Below are 15,825 nucleotides of genomic sequence, written 5' to 3'. Positions count from 1 at the left end.
AAACAATATTTTTTAAAAATTTACTAAACCCATAATAATGAACGATTGGAAGAGTCATGTAAATTATGTAAATCCATTAATATGACCATGAAGAACATTTAGTTCTTGAAATTTCAAGTTATATTCATTTAATTAATTATATTCATATTTTGCCCCTTCTATTTCCTGTAAATTAAAAAAGAGGTAATCAACATGAAACAAAGGTTTTAAAAACACATTTACTATTGACTGTAATATTAATAACAAACACAGAGCTGATATAATGCCAAGAGCATTAAGGAAAAGAGTTTTAGCATCCCTAGCTTATTCGCTGTCAAATGTGACACTAATTAAATGACATATTCTCTCAAGTATCATTCACGAGGAGCCCTCATTGTTGTAGAAAGAATGCTGTCATTACGAAGCTTGTTTAATGTGTTGCCTTTAAAACAATTTTGGAACAGTGACAGCCCTAAAAAAATCATGACAATGTTCTAGTAGAGTCACATCAACCTAATGAGGGAATCAGTTATGCTGTGTATAAACAAATTAAATCCTAATAAAATCCCAGCTAAGCTCACAAATCATGCAAAAGAGTGTTATTAAACAACTCATTCAAGAATGTCTGTCCTCTTCATATTAGCTTCTCATATTATTCTGACAAAACATATCTAGACTTCATTTAACAACGCAACAGTGCCAGAATTCTCAGAGAAGCCTTCCTACAGTAAAAGCCAAGCAATATAGGCAGCAACTTAATATCTAAAGACCCATTCTTACTGTGTGAGAAATAAGCATGCTATTATAAAATAATATGTATTTAACAGCAATGTGATTAAATAGCTGGCTTTCTATATTTCCTATATTTTGATAAATATTTATTTATATTATTATGCCCACTATGAAAGTAACAATAGATGCAGAAACCTGAAAAGAAAATGTGCTATAAAAATGCATCTTTTAATAATTTTCACAGTACTTTAAGGCAGTGGCCTAAAATCCACAGTAAGAAGCTAGTTATTTAAAAAAATATATATAAGAATAATAAAAAGTTGTCAACAGAATAAAATAACTGTAACTACTATCATAATTTCCAATCTTTATAAGCAGAAGTAAATAAAGAAATAAATGTACTAAATAACTGTATATATTAAATATCTTAAGTTTCTAAATGGAATAGTTCAAAAAATGAGAAAGTCCATCCCTTGTTGTCCTCGCACATAAAAACCCACCAACATATTTATTTAGAACTTTTCCTGGAGAAAGCAATATTACATAATGAATTCAACACTGGAAGCAACCATTTGATGTTAAAAACACCTTGATGAATTTGTTTCTTACAAACACAAAGCTTTTCGCTTCACAAGATGTTAATTGATGGGCTGGAGTCATATGGTTTATTTATGGATTATTGTTATGTTTTTATCAGCTGTTTGGACTCTCTTTCTGACGGCGCCTATTCACTGCAGAGAATCCATTAGTGAGCAAGTGTTGTAATGCTAAATTTCTCCAAATCTGTTCTGATGAAGAAACAAACTCATATATGTCTTGGATATAAGCAAATTTTCATATTTGGGTGAACTATTCCTTTAACTTTGACAGTCCTAAAAAATATGATTTGTAAAATAATTAGTCCCCCCCCCCCACATAAATTTTCCATGGACCACTCAGCATACCCCAGACTACAGTTTTAATACACCTGATCATCTAGGCAGACACATCTAGTCCAGAGAAAGTCTGCTCTCAGCGTGATTCATACAGCACACTGGTGGATTCTCTGGTAACTAATCTCATTCGTCACTAGCTGGCTCTCAAAAAACCAGGTCATTACCATACAACCACATGATCACAGAATACTAGTCAGCTCACCATAGTGACTCTTACTCCGCTGATCTGATACATATGTGCTTTGATCTCTAGCAGCTTCAAGTTGAAATACTGTTGGAATAGTATTGGCTATTTATAGTCTAATATAAAAGACATTTTCAGTGTATATCTGTTCCTTTTCAATGCACCTTGTTTGCAGGATCCAAGTCTAATTATTCGCCCCCTTTAACACACCATGAAGCCAGAGCTGACAGGGCATAAATTAGTAAGACTGGCCAAATAAAACAATGTGACTGAAAAATACAAACTGATCCTGCGCTGCGAGCTCTGTGATTCATCACACAAATCTACGCAGAAGCGGTGTGGCATCTTATTAAACCCCAGCTGAAAATGGGGCAGCTGTTGACAGTTGCAGCAGGATGCAGGGGTGTTTGTGTTTAGACTATATTTACCACAGTGGCCCACATCCAACATCATCTCAAACACTAATAGGGGTGAAATATAGTATGATGCTAGCCTTCGGTGAACGGGGAAAAGACCAAATCGAGTTTAAAAGTGGATATTATTATCTCAGTGACGTGGCTATGTATGTAAATGTGTGTTTAATTCTCAGAAGAATGCTTTCATTTGCTTTAAGTTTTCATTTCATTTCATTTTATATCATAAATCATTATCATTTTATTTTCATTTCATATTTTTAAAAATTTAATTTTTTCCTGTGATGGCAATGCCAAATTTTTAGCAGCCATTAGCTACTCCAGTCTTCAGTGTCACATGAGAAATCATTCTATTATGTCGATTTGGTGCTCAAGAAACATTATCAATGCTGAAAATAGCTGTATTGCTTAATAAAATGATAAACTACCAATACAAAAGTGTGGGGTAAAATAAAAAATTTAATAAAAAATAAAAAACAATCATTGCCATCTCTGACTTTGATTGTAGACTTTTCTTCCTCAAAAGAAAACTGCAGAAGACTTTAGAAAAAAGGCACCATTAGCTCTCCATTTTATCTTATTGCTGTGACACAACTGAGCTACTAAAGAGATCTAATTTGTGATTTAACAGTTTCTTAAATAGTCTAGGTCCAGATGAAGACTTCTCAAATCAGTCATCATTATTTACCACTATTTAAACAACAGACAAAATTGTATTGTGAGAAGATATTTTTGTCACACCTTTATTCTGACGCCAGTGGTCCAAGTCATCCATTTCATTTCTGCCCAGTTGTGAGTCTCGCTGTAGCCTAACCCGTGGCGAGCTAATGACAGGCCACGTATTGACTCGGAAGTACAGGGATTAATTGCAGCTGCATAATAACGAATAAGAGCTTCCAACAGTGAGGGAGAAACATACACCTGCCTGTGCCAAGTTGCAGCAGAGGCCATTAATTAGACTCTGAGAAATGAAAAAGAAGACGGATGCTTGAAAAATAAAAATGCATTTGTACAAAAACAAAAACCAGGAAAGGTTCTCGGTGGCAGACTGTCAGTTAATTATGGGCATAATGATTCCATTTCCTACACTGATCAAAGAAACCGTCCTAAGTGATCACAGCAAATGAGCCCGGAGCACATCTGAACTAAACACATCTGAACAATGCCGCTGTGAAATTGTTTTTAAACTGATGACTCAGTACATATAAATCAGTTGAAGTTTCAGACCTCCTTTGAGAAAGCTGATATATAAAAAAAGAACTGTAGCACTACTATTGTATCAGATAATATCATGGTCTTTTGAAAACAGATTCCAGTGAATACTTCTTTGTTTATAAGTCAGTTTGTGTTATTAATAAGCCAGACATATAACTTTATATACTGGCTACTATATATAGTATTCTTTTACACAAGTTTGTGACAACATGCCCCAATAGTTTATTATATTGTCAAATTATATAGGGGTACATTGTCACAACCTGTTGTAGACTATTTACTGCCTTTTTAAATTGAAATATAGTACTGTTTTATTTACAGTTTAATTTAATATAAGGTAATGTGACTGACACTCTACTATTCAAAGTAATAGTAAGGTTAAGTAAGATTTAAAGAAAAGAAAAGAAATAAATACTTTATGGTCAAATGATAAGAGTTAAGTTGTCAGAAAAAAAGCCATTAAACAGCCTCTTATTTTATTTAAACATTGAAACAATAACGAAGTAATAATAAAAGTAACGATGATACATTAAACAGCAAAAATGTAAAAAGTAACATCTAAAAAATATTAAATCATAATTTTGGATAACAGTATGACTGTATGACTAGCCCTGGTCTCTCTCATTCCCGAATAATTACCATATTCATATACCAGTCATTTACACCGTGTATAAGATGCTTCAAGGAGTACAATGGTTTTACCATACACTCTCAGAAAAAAAATCATAGAAGCTGTCACTGGGGCAATAACCTTTCAAAAGGTACACCTAAAGGGTGCATATACTGTAAGCAACTTAAAGGTATCAATTGTAGCATCATATACAAATACAAGTACATTGTTATAGCAATACATTCCTCCATTTACCATCACACTCTGACAGAAGTGAAACATCCAAACTGTAAATCTCAAGAAATACGAGCACAACAGCAGAGCGTCTCCAGTAATAATCATATATGGGAGTGAATGACGCAGATCCATTATTCCACTCCAATAGCTAACAAGCTGCACCTGGACCAAGAGGAACACAGCTGGTTTGGAGGTTCTTCTTTTTATCAGTACTGTTTATCTTTCCTTCCTGCTGTCTATGTTAACCCAGCATATTTAAAAGTACTCCATTTCAAAGAGTCTTAGTCCATTAGGAAATCTAACATGCTTTTTCTTTTTTAACATTTTTGTCATATATAGGCTGCATCTCTGAAAAAACTGTCAGTTATATCAGCAAAAGAGGAATGCAGGGGAACATCAGGTGAATCAATCATAGGAAAGAATTACTCACTTGAGAGTGAAAGGAGAGACAATAATGAGAAATGTCCTGTTTTTGAATGGGTTGGAAACCAGATATAATCAAAACTGACTCGAGTTCTTTCAAGTCAAATGGACAAAAGCGAACATTTTAGAGCCTTGAATGCTTAGAACAGTGAACCAGATGTGTTAGCGAGGCAGAGAGAGCGGAAACATGCCCTCACGCTTTTCAGAGGAATTTGAACTCGAATCCCTTAGCGCTGGATAATTCAAGGTGAGGGTGAAAGAGCGTGTAACCTTTGCAAACACCTGCTACCCTGACCAAATCCCTTTTAAGCAGCAAAATCCCTTTTTGTCCTCCCCCTCTTTTCCTGCCCTCCTTCATCACCTCCGACACTTAGCAAGCCTGTCTGGGAGTATTATCAGAGCTCGAGTCAACAGAGACAGCCTGAAATACAGGAGATGAAATTGATTTCCCTTTATTGCTTTACCATGGGAGGTGAAGAGAACATCAGCAGTGGACCATTTCTATCTCATTAATGAGAACTTCTGAACCTCCACAGCTCTTAGAATCACTTCCATCTGATGCAAAATAACACAAATACGGCTAAAAGCAGAAAGGGCTTTTTAATATGACTAGCTGACATGCTACACAAAGGCCACAATTACACATTTTGTATTGAAATGCACTATGCTAACTAAGAGACTAACAGAATACTAAAAAACATTAATTTCAAGATATCATATCCCTAAACTATAACAATATTGTTTTAAAAAAAATGTAAATTGAAAAGAATTTCGCACTACAACTATAACGATAATGGCACAGAGGAATGGTATCATTTGAAACTTTCAGAATGATTCAAGCTGATGAATGATAAAAACATAGATGTACAATTAAAATTGAGCATTTAAAGCAGCAGAGAAAAAAGTTATCATTGGTGTGGACGCTAATATAGTTATCGTTATAGTTATCGTCTTGGTGTGAATGGACCTTAACTCTTAAAGTCCTTGCACACAGAGTACGAAATTTTCGTATAATTTTTTTTTCATATTTGTCATCCTTTCCTATGAAAATGCTTGGAATGCGAAAACGCAGAATATCTAACCTGATCTGAATTTTTTATGACTTATTTTTTAACATGCAAAAATTTCGGATGAAAATTTTGGACTCAGTGTGCAATGACCTTTACAAAAACTTACCTTGAAAAAATACCCTGGTACTGGATGATTACCATGGAATTTACATGGGTTGTGCGCCATTCACAATTCAATTGAAAATGGCTTTTAAATTTCAAATCAGTTACTGAATTTGAATTGAATTTGAATTGAGGCAGCAATTTGAAACTGACTGTAAAGATTCGAAATTTAAGAAATTCATAACTGTAATTTTCAATAAGTTATCTAAAGTTTGTTAAAGAGAAACTTTAGATGCTGGCATGAAAAAAAATATTTGCAATTGCAAATTTGAAACTAAATTTAAGGAATTCATAAGTGTATATGTAATCCAAAGTTTGTCAAGAGAAACTTTAGAAGTTGGCATGGGGAAAAAAAAAGTTTTTTTAAGTTTTAAATATAAAAAAGATTATTGGAGTTTGTTTTACAATAAAATACTATTTTAATTTAATTTTTCTACTTTCATGATTAATTCAATGCGATACTTGCCTGTTCTTTACAATTGTATTTTTTTTTGTATTTCTATTTCTGTTTCTAAAAAACTATTTCTAGACCTTATATTATTCAGTAAATTAAAGTTGAAAAAGCCTTGAAGCCTTAATAATTTTGCAGGAATATATATGGATTTCCACATATGATTTCCACAGAAAAGTATATTGTGGCCATAGATTAAAGGAATAGTTCACCCAAAACTGAAAATTCTGTCATTAATTACTCACCCTCATGTCATTCCAAACCCGTAAGACCTTCGTTCATCTTCTCAAATTAAGATATTAATAAAATTCATAAAATTATGGTTGAACCCCTGATGTCATATGGATTATTTTACCGATGTCCTTACTACGTTTCTGGACCTGGGAACATTACAGTTGTGTTGTTATCTATGGAGGGACTGAGAGCTCTTGGATTTAATCAAAAATTTCTTCATTTGTGTTCTGAAGATGAACGAAGGTCTTACAGGTTTGGAGTGACATGAGGGTGAGTAATTAATAGAATTTCCATTTTCGTTCATTTTTGGGTGAACAAAAGCTTTAAGAATTAGTTCCCATGAGTTATAATTTTTTTTGGCACGTTTTATTCATTTTCTCATTTAAGTTAAATCATGGCCATGTTGTACTAATTTCTTTCCTAATTTTAATGTAGTTTTGAAGCCCATATGGACATAGAGAACGATAGACACCGGGTGTACAATCCTGTTTTTAACATACTTAAAAAAATAAAAATAAATAATAAACGTGGTTCTTTGTGTCTTCAAATTTTCACAAGTCTTTGTAAACAACAATCAGTGTCTACTATTTTTCTACATGCTTGTATGCTTGTTAATAAAAAGCATAAGCTCTTTTCCAAGTTCAGTGTTTTGAGCCACAAATAAGGAGTTTTTCTCACACAACCACTGAGTGAAGAAAAATGGTCAATGTTAATGGTTTCAAGCACTTTTCCATCAGATAAATAATGAGAGTCAAAATCTAATGTGTCAGCTGAGGTATCTAGCATGGTAATGTTGTTTTCCTCTGAAATTTTCTACTGTGTTCAGTGGCATCAACATAACAGAATTAATGGCACAAAATGAATTTTACCATAAAAGTCCATTTACGACAGCTTTACTGTTCTATCACAGAATAAGAATATTTTATAGACACTATTGCATAAAACTATAGGCTATATGATTACACTATGTGCAATACTGGTATTTTTACAACATGTGACATTAGTACAAACATAAGGTTGTAAGAGGGCATTCTCATGATTCACCAGGAAACAGATTGTTAGGTTAAGTACTGGTGCAGTTTTCACAAATGGCAGAAGCTGAAAATATACGCTGAAACAACTACAGGCAATAAATGACACAGCTTCGGTTGCATTGTGTCAGCTATGACATGGCTGTGAAAAGAGGAGGTTTTCATTCAAATTCTTGGCTGAATCATTGGATTGTGGTTTGTTTTTGTCCTTTTTTGTATGGTACATTACACTGTGTGAAGGATTAATCATAGCTTTATTAGTCATGATCGACATCATCGACATCATCATCCTCATTATAATTATCGTCATCGCAGAGCAAACAGGGAAAAAGAGAGACCATCAATGTCAAAACACACTTTAGAACAGAATAATAAATATACTGTATAAGCTCTGTTATAACTTAATTCAGTTGGGAATGGGTTTTTCATATACCTTGTGTAGAAACCTAACTGACTGAATTAGGTGACTGAATTAGCAACAGATCACTTTAGCATGCTTAATGTAGTTTTTCTGACAGTACAGGCAGCACCCTCCGAGAAAATGTCCTTTGTTCAAACTCTTGCATCACATAACAGTTAACAGTTAAACTTATGTTATTGTATTACGTCACCAGGACTTGAACTGCGAATCTCTCTATTGATTCATTAATTTTTATCATGCTATAAGGTAAAACCACAAACCTGAAAGACTTGAAAGTAGTTTATTTGTCTCATTCTGCATTAAGATCTGGAATAAATAAGTTGCACATAGGAGGCTTAGAGAATAATATCTATCATTCATTATAAAAAGTATAAAGTTATTTGGTAGACTGTAACAGTTGCAAACCTTTATGCATTTACTATTTCCACCTTTTCCATCTGTCACTATATTCTGTTGTAAAGGAGGTCTTTCACAAATGTAAATAATGCTACTAAATATCAGAAATCTGTATTTATGCATAAATAGGTCTGTATTGTTTTCACATGTGTGGGTTGGTTTATGCTAGCCTATGAGGACTCTTGACACATATAGATTCTTAAACATGGGTAATACATAGTAAATATCATTGTGTAGCTCACAGCCTACTGAAAATATTTTTCCACTATCCCATGTATTCCATTCCATGACAGTTGTGCTAAAAATTAAGATCTGAAAGTTGTGGTTGGTGATCATTTTGTGTGTAAATGTATGTTCTGACCAGTTGTTTCCACATTTGATGTCTTTTCTAGCAAAAAAAATTGTATTTTAATAATTAAATATTCACTTAGTTATCACCAAAACTCTCACTGTTTTGTTGAAGATCATTAAAATATTATGTTGCCTCATAAGTCTTTCTAAAAATCAGTTTCGGGAGGTACCTTTGTGCTGAAATGCTGCCTGTAGAGTCATTGCCTGAGAAGGCAACAAGTCAGATGCCTACATTTTCAGATGCAACCCAAGTCTTGTAGTCTCATATTAACAAGCTTATGAGTTGTAACGCTGCATTTCTAGGCTGCCACATCATAAAGCTTCATCAAAGTTCATCTCACTTTAAAGGATCCTTAGTAGGCAGTCTTCATTTCATGTCCTTTATTCGGCCTGTTTTGAAGGATGCATCAGGTGTATACTTCACGTCCTTCAGTTGCCCACAGTTCTTTGCACACATTCCAATTCACAAAAAATGAATCAGCTGAAAGTGTATCGACACTGAGCTTGATAAATTTCATCATGTTATGTAAGACAAAAAAAAAAAGATTTTTGAGGTGAAGGCATTTTATTGTTGTTGTTGTTTTGTTTATTTCTAAATGAATCACATGATAAATTGTGCATAATATGAACCTTTGGGAGACCACAGATGGTTCTCATTTCCTGTATTGCATTAATAGAAAGTCAGATAATATAAATATTTTCAATAGAAAGTATTCTTTAAAGGGGTCATAGGATGCTACTTGCACTTTTACAAGTTGTTTGAACTGAAATGTGTGTTTGCAGTGTGTGTACACAACCGCCATAAAAATACACCCAGTGGGGTTTTTTTTAATCTACTAAAATCTCTAGCCGATCTCAGATGCCTGTCTGTGTGATGTCACAAAAGCAGACCCCTCCCATGATAGTTTGATTGACATTTCAGCACAGACTGGACTGGTGTCTTACCTTAGACCCACCCTGATTGAGCTGTCATTAGTCCGCCACTGTTTCACCGCCGGAGCAGATGTACACAAGAATGACTCCTAAGCGATTGAGGTGTTCTGTTGTTGGATGTAATAATTAACATAGCAGTCATAATTTACTCCCGACATCTGAGCCGCTGAAGACGCAGTGGATTACGTTTGTTTGTTTGTTTATGTTCGCGCAAATCATTCCTGATCCAGCTTCACCTACAGAAGAAGTGAGTTTAAGTTTTTTTAATAAATCTTTGCAAATCGTCTTTCCTAATAATGTGCTAATCAGCAAGTTTCACGATGAATGCAGCTAAACTAAACAGTCCCACAGCGGGCAGCTCGGAAGAGAGGGGCGGGGTCAGCAGAGCTCATTAACATTTAAAGGAAAATGCTACAGAACGGTTTGCTCTGAAAAGAGCTGTTTTTGACAAGGTAAAAGAGGTGTTTTTTTACACTAACATTGAGAAATTTTAACCAAACTATGTTACAGACTTTTCATTAAGACCCTAAAGAATCATATCAACTTGTGGAAAATGGGCATCCAATGAATTTTAATAGTATTTTTGTGTTGTGACTGCAGGAGTGGCCCACACGAAACCACTATTAAAATTATAATTTGAAGAACACTTCATATTAAAAATCTTTATATTAATTTACTTCACATTAATACAGTACAGGCAATGACAACAATCTGTGCCTTTGGTCTCCCAGTGGTTTATATTATGCACAGAATAGCATTATGTGATTAATTTACAACAACACAAAAGAAAACAATGCCTTCATCTCCAAAACCATTTATTGTGTCTTGCATTACATAATGACATTGGACTAGCTCAGTGCCAATTCATTTTCAGCTAATTATTTTTCGTGAATTGGAACGTCTGCAAAAGATTGAAGGGGACTGAAGGTCCTGAAGGATACAGCTGATGCATCCTTCCAAACAGGCGAACAAGAATGAGAAATGAAGACCGCCTTCCAAGGATCCTTTAAATTGAGACATCCTTTGATGGATCTTGATAATGTGGCAGTCGAGATATGCTGATTTTCTAGGACGAAGCCTGCCAATGCAATGGGACAGGTTTGAGAAGCACTACAATAGCGTAGCTCCAACCTGCTCAAACACCTGCCCGAAAGTTCTTTGCCCTCAGAATATTCCCAGCAAGTTTAACTCTTCTGCAATTCTGTTCTTCTGAAAAACAATATAATTCATAAGAGGAATAGAGAGAGACTAAACAACCTTGTATGGAGAGGATTATTTTTTTCTGCCTCTGCTACATTCACAATGAACATGACTCATCGCTGACAGACTGAAACGGTATGAAGTGCTGTCTGTTTGACATGCAGACCAGCAGAAACGAGTTCTAACCTAAAGTCTGGCCGTTTCTCACATCAGCCAGGGGCAAAGACCCATCTGCAGGAACTCACCTCTATGCCCACCTGAGCTACAGCACCTGTCAGTCCCTAAACAATAGAGCTCAGGGGACAGAGACAGCAGAGAGCATGTGTCTAATTACTGTAGTATGGTGACTGGAGTGTGTGTGCGTATCTTGCAGAGCTGAAACAGATGATGAACAGAACGTGGCTCATCCCGTGCTGCCTGGAGGAGGCGGTTTATTTACCAGAGAAAGAATATATTTGTGCGCAGAGGAAAGTAAATAACAAACGATAATGAAAGGGAGATAAAACACAAGAAAGGAAAGACATAGACAGTAAGGAGCTTGGGGTTAACAAAACCAGATTCAAAGAAAATGTGTCTTCCACAGGGAAGAAAATGGATGTGTTATAATTGGCACTTACAGGAATGTGCTTGCTTGTTTATTTGACTATGTTTAGTAGTTGGACCACGTAAAGTGATTCTTCGCTGCTTGTTCAAAATAATTTATTTAAAATGAGATAATTCTGTGAAAGGTTTGGACACAATTTACATAATTTCATTAAACAATCAATTTACAGGTTCACTCAAAACAAATATTCTGTCATCACACCTAAATTTTCAACTTGACCCTTTTTTTAACTAATGTTTTAGTCGCTCTGTTCTTTTCTATTACAATAAATGTGGACTGAAGCATTCAATCTTCAAAGATGACACAAAAGCACCATAAGAGTATCCTAAAACTGCATGGTCCATAAACCTTGACAGAAGAAAGAATGTCAAACGGTAAATGTTCAATTATGGGTGAACTCATTCTTAAAATATACAAAATAAAATTGAATGCAAACCTATTTGCATCGGGACTACATGATTTTTATCTACCATAACCAGATATACTGTATATCAAAATCCAGATTCAGAAACAACGTAATCTAATTTAGCTTTTTTTTAAGCCAAACATCATCCTCCATGTAGTTTATTTAATTAAGCACTCTACTAAATTAAAATATGGTAATTAATTCATTTCTTGATGTATGCTAAAAACACATACCATAGTTTGGCAGTAGTACAGTAGTTTTATTATGATGTTAAACTTAGTTCAACAAAGTTCATGTGACAACAAGACCAATACAATTCCAGTTAAAAAAAAAAAAACGAATGAATAAATAAAATGCTTATTTTAATTGATGTAAAAAAAAATTCAGAATTTAATTAAGTTCATCACAAGGAAAACTCTGCACATTAAGTCTCTGAATACAGACCGGCATTGTGTGTGACTGAGGTGCCATTGAAATGAAGGCCACTGTGTTGGAAGATAAGAATAGCCGCTGAAACCTTCACAGTGTGCTACAGCTGCCTTTTCACTAAGCAGTGGTGAAGACTGCACACGTCTTCTGGTTGGCCTTAAATACACTGAGCTTTAATGCCTACATATACTGCCAATATAGTTTAGCACTCATTGAAATGAACAGACACATTCTTGAGACAGAAATCTATTTTCACACCACTGAAACCTCTGACACATGAAATTAATCTCAAAATAATGATAATGACATTGATTTAAGCTGTAAAACTTCTGGTAACAAACAACCACATCTCTTCATTAAGCATTTTTGCTTTAGTTTTGCCATTTTTACATCAAATCAAGAATGTCACATCTCTTAGTTTGGTTTAATTGGGGAGTTTTCATGTGAGCTGATACTTGATAGTTTTAAGAATAATAGCTTGATAAAATATGGCATCAGTCTTAACAAACGTTAGTGAAACTCACTCCTATAGAAGCAACTTTAAGACAGGAAAAGTTATGAAATAATAAAACAGTTTAATATCAAATGTATCCTTTTCTGGAAAGCTACCTGACAAATAAATCCAGGCTTAGTCACAAATGTTTTAGTGCCCCTCAACACAGGACTTAAAAACTTTCAGCCAGAAGCAGCCTGACCTCATGATTGTACACTTTTCTGCTTTTGAGGTTCAAATCAAATACATCACTTCAAAGATGATGAAAATGTTTATAGAGTTGTGGAGAAGGAGCCAAAGAAATATCCACACATATATAAAGGATGTGTTTGGCATGCAGGCATATTTATGTCCAGCAGTAGAACTGAGAGTATAAATAGAATTAAAGAATGAAAAATCTAACCAGTAAAACAAAAACAAAAAATGTGGGTGTATATGTGTGTGTGTGTGTGTGTGTGTGTGTGTGTGTGTGTGTGTGTGTTTTGTTAAATTACACACACACACACACACACACACACACACACACACACACACACACACACACACACACACACATATATATATATATATATATATATATATATATATATATATGTACGTATGTATATGTATATATTTATGTGTGTAATTTAACAAATTGTGCTCAGATTTATTAAGATACCAAAGTCTGCCATCGAAAATGAGAAATTTCAATATAACCTCAACATTTTTCATCAAATTCTTCCAGGACCAGATTATTTGAGCTATGCTAGCCACATTAATTATACAGCAATGTACTTCCTCTATGTCAACAATGTCTCACTTCTGACTATTTTGATTTCCTAAAGAGCTTTCGGGAGAATCATCTGAGAAAATATATCCATTTCTTTTATCCAACCTCTCAACATTCTCCACTTTGTTTCTCTCTGGTGTAATAGCGGCTATACCAGACCTGCATGGTTATCCTAAACCAAGGCTGGGAAAATAAACCATGAATCTAAGGAAATAGTTTGAGTTAAAAATTCTGCCCCGTCCCCTGCTGTTAGTCTACCATGAAAATTACACTCATTTGCACTATATGCATTTTAATTATCACCACCGTGAATAGAATGGGCCCAAGCTGCTTTGAACAACAATCATCAACTTTACTGTGGACACAAAACAAGACTAAACACATGAAGATCATCCGTTACTCCTCTTCAAAAAGCATGATGAAACAGCTGAGAACAGTTGGGAAATATGGCGAGGGCTCAAAGTGCCCTTGGAAATCATTTCTTACGGCGCATGAAATCATGGATATTTATTAGCATAGTTCTGGGTTCAAAGACAAGGGCCTGAAAGCCATGAGATTTACTGTTATGCAGACCATCAGATTCAATATTCATACAGACTCGTAAGACTGTAAGAGCTTCAAAGAAAACAAACCAAAGCACTTAGTTTGCGAACAACACATTTGGACAGATTCAGCTCATTTGCATAATAGTTTAAAGAAATAACATTACTTTAATGTCTTTGACCCTTGTGATGCATCTTATTGCTTTCTCCACATCTTATGCCATGAATCACTTGTTTTAAACTCTAAAACTTGTAGAAAAATGCCATAAGACTCTTGCAAAGACTGAACAATAGAACACATCCTACTTAAATGGCCCCTGAGATAAATAAACATGTTGCTATCGTATAACTCAAAAATAGGTCTATCGTGCAAATAACAAGTCAGTTTATCTTATTAATCTCTGAGAGTCACATTTAAGGTGGCAAGAGGTATCACATTCAGTGAAATGATAAAGGACCCTATTACTGGGGTGAAATACAATTACAGCAAGTATAGGATAGTCTGGCTATCTCATTTAGAAACCTGAAAAAACAATACTCGGTTACAAGGCGTGTTTGAATTCTGGAGAGCCCTGACAAGTCACCTATAATGGCATGCTAAATGGCCTGTGTCACCATGACGGCTTTGCCCATTTTGAAAATGAGACTCCATACGTCACGCTGAGTTTCTGTAAATGCTGGTGCTGAAGACCTTAGGAGCATTTGAATTAAACAGCTTTTAATTTAATCAAGGTGCATATAACGTCCTCTGAGGACAGAGAGGAGACTTTCACATCAGAGCAGATGGAGAGAATGAGCTCAAAACTAATCAGGGGCTAATTATGCTAAAAAGATGCTTTAATCGATGACTTGCCAGACTCTGAATTACAGCCTCGCTCATGCATTGGTGCACTTTTAATGCTCGCTGCTAAGAACTAGCTGTGATTTTTTTTTAAGAAAAAGGCCTATTTTACCACTCATGTACTCAGAAATTTCTAGTGCAGCCACCACATTACAATAAAAGACTTATTAATGTGAAAAGAGGGCTGGTGAACTCGCCGCAAATGTTCTTATGGCTGAGTGATGGGTACGGTACAGTCCTCTAAATCAAATATATTCTTTCCCATCTTTTTATCACATTTAAAATATATTCTTTATAAGATAGAAGATACATTTGAAAGACCACCTCATATGAGTGAGTTTTTTAGCTGTTTTTTTTTTTTATTATAAACAACAGATGCCCCTGTGGGATATTAATTAATTCTAGCAACGTGTCTTAACAACACTTCTTTGTGGTCGCACAAAAGTTGTTGTCAACAAGGTCATGTCTTCACAGTCACATGAAGAAGTCATATTCTGAGGGTCATTCAAACAGATGATGCATGAAAACAAAAAACCTTTATTAATTAAAACTTAAGAGGAACACAACAATGAACTTGAATTTCAACCCTTGTCTCCATGACAACAAACAAAGAATCCATGTCATATACATTAATAAGAGAAAATTTCACATTGCTTCATACTCTGCGCACTAGGGAATCTGGATCAAAGCACAAGCGTGGTGTATTCACTCAGACCTCATTCACATGTGCACAGCAAATAGGATAAATGGGCTGGGACTTCAATAAATATTCTGAAGCCTTTTGCATGTCTGGTACAAGCCTCTTTAACTCTGCAATTCAG

The 15,825-nt window shown here is 34.8% G+C and overlaps 1 protein-coding gene across 1 annotated transcript in view; it reads right to left on the bottom strand.

The window, feature by feature from the left end:
- LOC109101305 (voltage-dependent R-type calcium channel subunit alpha-1E-like) overlaps window positions 1–15,825 on the bottom strand; it is a 137,545-nt gene that overhangs the window by 116,954 nt on the left and 4,766 nt on the right.

The sequence above is a fragment of the Cyprinus carpio genome, chromosome B8 (assembly GCF_018340385.1).
Source record: "Cyprinus carpio isolate SPL01 chromosome B8, ASM1834038v1, whole genome shotgun sequence".
Taxonomy (NCBI): domain Eukaryota; kingdom Metazoa; phylum Chordata; class Actinopteri; order Cypriniformes; family Cyprinidae; genus Cyprinus; species Cyprinus carpio.
This window is presented reverse-complemented; position numbering and strand designations above follow the sequence as displayed.